Source organism: Manacus vitellinus, unplaced genomic scaffold, assembly GCF_001715985.3.
Source record: "Manacus vitellinus isolate BGI_N305 unplaced genomic scaffold, ASM171598v3 scaffold_76_pilon, whole genome shotgun sequence".
Classification (NCBI taxonomy): Eukaryota; Metazoa; Chordata; class Aves; order Passeriformes; family Pipridae; genus Manacus; species Manacus vitellinus.
Genome location: NW_021940796.1, coordinates 1,460,909 through 1,467,139, shown reverse-complemented (window position 1 = coordinate 1,467,139; position 6,231 = coordinate 1,460,909). Strand labels below are relative to the sequence as shown.

At 59.7% G+C, this 6,231-nt stretch overlaps 1 protein-coding gene across 1 annotated transcript in view; it reads left to right on the top strand.

The window, feature by feature from the left end:
• The first annotated feature begins 3,873 nt into the window (after nt 1–3,873).
• DUSP14 (dual specificity phosphatase 14) overlaps nt 3,874–6,231 on the top strand; it is a 14,698-nt gene continuing 12,340 nt past the window's right edge. Inside the window, exon 1 of the mRNA XM_008927668.2 lies at nt 3,874–4,019. The gene's annotated coding sequence lies outside the window, so the exon portion shown is untranslated. The remainder of the gene's footprint in view (nt 4,020–6,231) is intronic.

Here is a 6,231-nt window from a genome sequence, read left to right as displayed (position 1 = left end):
CTGCTGCCAGCCCTCACCACGGCCACGGCCCCACAACCGTGTGGCCCCACACAGCCCACCGAGGCACAGCCACCAGAGACACCCCAACAGCAGGATTTGGGGTACGGATCTGCTTGTCACATCGGCTGGGGCCATTTCCCAGCACTCCGGGAAGGTGTTTTTTTGGGAGAAAAGCTGCCCTGAGCTCCCGGCTGCCTCTCCGGCCCCTCCTTTAAATCCCAGCTCCTCTCCTCACAAAATGTCTCCGTCACCGCGTTCCAGACCCGGCTCCCCGAGCCCGCTGTCGCCTCGGTGTCACTCAGAGAGGCTTGGAAGGGGGATGTATCTTTATCTGGGAGGCGCCGTGCGCAGCTCTGGCACTGTGTAAGTAATTAACACTGATGAAAAGTTGGGGTTGCCATGGATATGCTGCTCCAGTTACAATGCGCGTCTCTCCCCCTGCCCAACCCTGCAGCCCCCGGGGGGATCAGAGCCCCGTTCACTGCCAGGCCGGGGGGTGTTTTTGACTGGGGGACTCTTAAGGGTGAGGCAGCCAGTTGGGATGTCGGGGAGGATGGTGGCTACTCCAGCTGCTCCAGCCCTTGACACTGTCCGGCTCCTCTGGATACTGGCTTGGGAAGCAGCACCTGGGGTTTCCATGCTGCCCTGCCTCACCCCAGCACAGGCTCCCTGGACAGCTGCTGCCAGCGAAAAGGAACACAAGAAAAAGCTCTTTTTGAATACCTCAAGCTGACCATTCATGCCTTTACTGTAAAAAAAGGAAAAAAGCCCCAAACAGTCCACACATTCCTTTTTTAAGAGCTTTGCTGCTAATGGGCCCGCACTTCACCTCACCTGTTCTAGTGGAAGGTGTCCCTGCCCATGGCAGGGGGTTGGAACTGGGTGAGCTTTAAGGTCCCTTACAACCCAAACTGTTCTGGGATTCTATGATTCATACCTGCCTTGAGTTAGCATTACACACCTGCCTAGTGCTAGTTTAGGGGGGAGGAATTAAAAAGAAAGGGAAAACAAAGGGAAAACCTTCAGCTGGGGATTGTTTCAGTGGGCTGCTGTGTGGGTCCCACACACAGAGCACTCGGGGAACGCCAAGCCCTCACTACACACCATGGGCTCACGGCTGAGCTTAATTAGAGACTCAGGTGAACATGAAAGATTAAATATGGAACAAGGCCGGGGACTGGCAGGAGATGGGCGGTTTGGGATCTCGGGACCTGCAGAATTAGTGACACCAGGGCTGGGGTGACGTGGGAAGGCTGTGGCTGCTCCAGCCCAGTGCGGGCTTAGTCACCACTAATGAGGTATGTGCGGGATGAGTCTTCTTCGGGGCTGTGTTACCCGCCTGTCATTAAAGCATCAGTGCTGGGGGATTTTTTGGGACTTACAGCTGCCGTCACACCAGCAGCAAATGCTCTCGGCCTGCTGGTGACTCAGCCTGGGAGGTGGGGGCTGCCTGGAGCAGATCCCGGGGGCTCGTGCCGGGATGGCACAGCACGGGCTCCCACCAGCTCCCACCGCGCTCCCCACGGCTGCCCAGCGGAGCAGATAGCGCCGATAACGAAGGCATGAGAAGCTCTAGTTTTAGTGCCTGCTCAAATTCCCATCAGGTTGGGCCTGTGAAACCTAAACCACCTCCTTGGGAGACAAACACCGCGCTGGAACGGCGGCTTTCCAGCCGCGGTTGGAGAAACCCCAGAGCTGCCGTCCTGGGAAAGGGAAAAATCCAAACCACGCAGCAGTGCCCCGTGGTGATCTCTGCCCTGCCAGCAAACTGGCCCGGTGACCTGCCGGGAAAAACCAGCACGGATTTGTCGGTGAGTGTGGAGAAAGCACTCACAGTGACACAGGAAAAGCAGACGCGTTCCCACTGCGCTCCCTGTGACTGCAGCTGATGGAGAGTGTCGGAGAGCAAACCCACCAGCAGCCTCATGCACACAAATGCCTGCAGCCCCCATCCCCCTGTGCCCCCATCCCACCATGGAGACGAACATGCTTCCACAGGGGAAGCACAAGCCAGCCCACACACACCAGCCGTGTGTTGTCACTCCACGGCAGCGCTGGGTCAGGACTGTGTGGGAACCCAACAGGTGAGACAGAGTAGGGAAGAGCATGAGGAACCCAGAGATGGGGTCAAGCAGCAGTTTGGAGCACACAGGTGTCCAGCGTTTTGGGTCTCTGCCCCACTGCAGGCTCTCAACAGCCCCGAGCAAGGATCACCCTTTGCTCCAGGGAACACACCCTGGGATTCCCTGAGCTCTCCATACAATCACCAGCATCTCATTTCTTCTGCAAAGCCTGTCTGGAAAGTCAATGTTTTATGAACCAGCATCTGCAGACACCAGCACTCCCCAGCCCTTCCCATAAAATGGGGACGGGAGCTCGGAGCACCCTGTGCAGTGCTGGAGGGACAGGCACTGCCAGAGCACCCTCCAGGCTGGGCTTCCAGGGGGTGTCTGGGGAATCTGGGATGGGGTGAGCTCCCAGCTCAGCTGGCCAGGAGGCAGGCAGTGATGTGCAGGCTGGGATGGGGGGGGAGGGAGGGAGCCTTGGTGGGAGAGGCAGAAGGAGCAGCGAGTGCCTTTGGGGAGGCTGAGCTGCCAGGCCACGTCAGTCACCAGCCCTCACTGCCCAGCCTGGCCACAGAGTCTGTCCCGGGGTGTGGGGAGGGGGTCAGGGAAGGACACAGAGCATCCCCTCTGGGCCAGGCCGGAGGCACACATGGCACAGCTCTGGCTGCACAGCCCCGTGACTCAGCGGGCGAGTGCCCGATGGAACTCACCCCACCCTCCCGAGGCCAAACAGCACCCAGGCACCCTCTGTGCCCAGCATCTCCCCGAGGGAGCTGCTGAAACACAGCCCATACCACGGGGTCCCTGCACAATGCACCATCCCTGCACCCCTGCTACTGAGGGGCCTCTTCAATGCAACAAACACGCAGTGGAGCCGTGATCCTGTGGAGTTCAGGGTCACCCAGAGCCCGTCAGAGGGAAAACTAGCCTTGGGGCACAGGCAGCCTGACCAGGTGTCCAGGAGCAGGCAGGAACCCTGGGATGCATGGGCAGGGCACGAGGATTGCCCCATGGCCGAACACAGCCGGGTGCAGCACACCCAGGCTATGGGAATGCTTCCCGCTTCACCCGCTGGCCCTGTGAATCACAGCAGCCATGGATTTGGAAATGATCACGCACCCCCACAGCCAACTGCACCTCGGCCACATCCCAGGAGCCCCTCAGCCCAAATCCCCCTGCCCAGGGAATGTGGCCATGGACTGGGATACGCTGCCCCTCTGCTGCCTGTGCTCCTGGAAAGGGATCAAACCCCTACCGTGCTGTGACTGCCCTGTGGTGCTGTGAAATCCCTGCGGTGTTGTGACATTCCTGCCTCCCCGGCGAGGCCTCTGCTGACCCACATTTGGCCACTGAAATCCCATGTGGTGACCCAAGCTCGGGGTTTGTTCTCTCCCATTAAGGAGCCGCAGCTCAGGGATCTCTGCTCCGCGCTGTCACCTCGTATTGAGCGCCAGGCGGCCGATGGCTCCGCGCCTGGATTTGTCCCCAGGAGATCACTCCCGCCTCCCTTGGGTCCCTGCCGCCATCAGGGAGGCCAGGAGGGGAAGGCAGCGCCCCAAAATCATGCCACAGCCCCCCTGAAGGTCTCCAAGGTGCCATTCAGGTGGGCTGCGGGTGCTGCCAGGACACTCAGCGCCTGTCACGCTGTGGTTTGACCACCCTGGATGGAGTTGTTGCTCCCAAAAACCAGGAGGTCCCAGTCCCTGGGCTTTTTGCCTCACATAAGGACCTTTTTTTACATCACACCCGTGCAGGCGGTGGAAGGCGGGGAAGAGTAAACTCTGGTGTAGCCATGGAAACTGGAGAGGATGGATGGATGGATGGATGGGTGGCGGCGGATCCAGGCACTGCCACGGCCGTGCAGGAGGCAGGAGGCAGCCACCTGCTCCCCACTCAGCCTGCGTGACCCTGAGCACACCTTGATACAGAGCAGGAGAACACCCGGTGATTAAGGTAATGGCCCTAACGACCAGTTAATGGACTGTGGTCGGGCGCTCCCTTCGGGAATGTGCCCGGGACCCACTGACCGGGCTCACCCCGGCACGGTGCGGATCTGCCAGGCTGGGCTGGGCAAGGTGGGTTTCACAGATTCACAGAATATCCCGAGCTGGAAGAGACCCACAAGGATCAGAGTCAAGTCCTGACCCTTCCGACACCATCACCCCCAAAAGCACTATGGGGTGCCATCAAGGGGGGCTGGTCCTGCTTCAAGCATCTTGTCCCCACACAGTCTTGGTAACTTTTCCAATAGATGCACAGTTCCTATGGGAAGGGGGAAAACCTGCCCACGACACTATGTGTGCCTTACAGAAGAGCTGCTGCTGCCCTACCTGACCTGGGCTGTACCTGGTGGGAGCACGGGCTGCCTTCCCAGGACTGGGGGTCCCACAGAGGCCCTGCTGTCCCCCCATACCAGGGCAGAGAGTGAGCAGGTACCTGAGAAAGCACTCACTGCCCAGCCCCTCCCCTGTGCTCAGGAGCAAACCCTCACTGTCCCACCTGCCCCTTGTACATCCATCCTGGCCAACACTGTTGGCAGGAGGGGTGGGGGCCACCAGCAGCCCCCAGCCACCACTGAGTGCCCCCAGCTCCCAGGAGTGAACCCTTGCCCAGGGGTCAGTGTGAGGAGGAGCTGACATTCCCTTTTAGCTTTGTTCCCTGCTGTCTTTGCTGTGTCCCTGGGTCAAAGGCCTCCCAAGTTTCCCTATTCACATCTTCTATCCCACACCTATCCCACACCTGTGCAGTTGTGTGAGTAGTTAAAAACCACCCAGGACAAGGAACTGGAGCTGTGCAAGAGCCTATTTCTCATTCAACAGTGATGAGGGGGAATGAGGGGTTTAGATACTTGGGGAGGGAACCCCAGAGGCTGCAACCCCAAAATCCATCCTTATTGTTCCCTGTGCTGCCTGTGGCCAACACCACCCCAGGTTTGCACCGCCAGGGCTCCACTCTCCAGCCAAGGGCACAGTGCCTCGACCTCAGCTCTGGGGGGACACCCCAGGGGGCTCAGCTGTCGCTCAGCTTCTCGTAGACTTGTGATCACCCGGGGATTCTTCTCTGCCCCCGAGATGGTGCAGCTCCAAGGAAGGCAGCAGAGGAAGAGCAGAGCTGATGCAACACGGAGGCAAAGCAAACCTTGGAGCTCGGAGAGCCAAAACCCTCACATTTTCATTTTTTGGCCTTTTGAGGTTTTCTTAATTTGTCTATTTTTGTTCCTCGCCCACCTCCGCGCTGAGTGTGACGCGAGCCCTCGCTGGAGAGGCAGGGTTTTAAGGGAGAGCGCTGGCTGTTATAAAGCAGTGAAGCTCTTGGAAAAACAGCCTCTGGAGCAATAAACAGATTTGGAGCTGAGGGCTGTGAGGGACGGCTCCATCTGGGCTGCTGAGTCATGAAACCTGCCCGAGCGAGATACCAGCCGAGGGCTCGGGCTGGGGGAAGCTTCCTATTAGGGATTTTGGCTATTTCGGTCTGAGCGTGCGACAGCAAAACCGGAGAGCGGACAAAAGCGGGCTGGGGTGGCCACGCTTCGCTCCAGCAGCTGCGGGGTTACGGTGGAGGCTGCCCTCCTCCTCCTCCTCCTCCTCCTCTTCCTCCTCCTCTCCCAGTGCCAGCCTTGTCCCGTCCCTGCCATGGGGGTGAGGTGGTGGGAGCACACCCTTCACCTTCACCCCCCAGTTTCCAGCCATACTCTCCCCTTTGCCATACGTATTCCCCAGCCCCCGGCATCCATCCAGAACGATCCCAGCCTATGGCATCCCTCTCCACGGACCTGAGCCCACTCTGACATGGGCAAGGGTCCAGCCTGGCCCCCAGCACGGTGCCAGGAGGAGCCCTGGGAGTGAGGGTCCCCCAGGCCACCCCCCATTCCTTTACCCTGCTCCCAGCGTCGGTAGGAGCAGTGGCTGTGGCTTGGGATGTCCCTGTCACAAAAAACAGGCTTCTCTCTGTCCTAGGGCTGACCCCCTCCCCACCGGGCACCCACCGAGCCAAGGGATTTGTCCCCACACGCTGGCAGGGTTCCCACGGGGACGTGACATGTCCCATCCCTAACAGGGGATGTCATGGGCCCTGCCACATCCCTGCACGCTGCCGTGTCCTCAGTGGGACCCTGCCACATCCCCATGTCCACAGGGATCCTCTCATGGCCCCAGAGGGGCCCCAC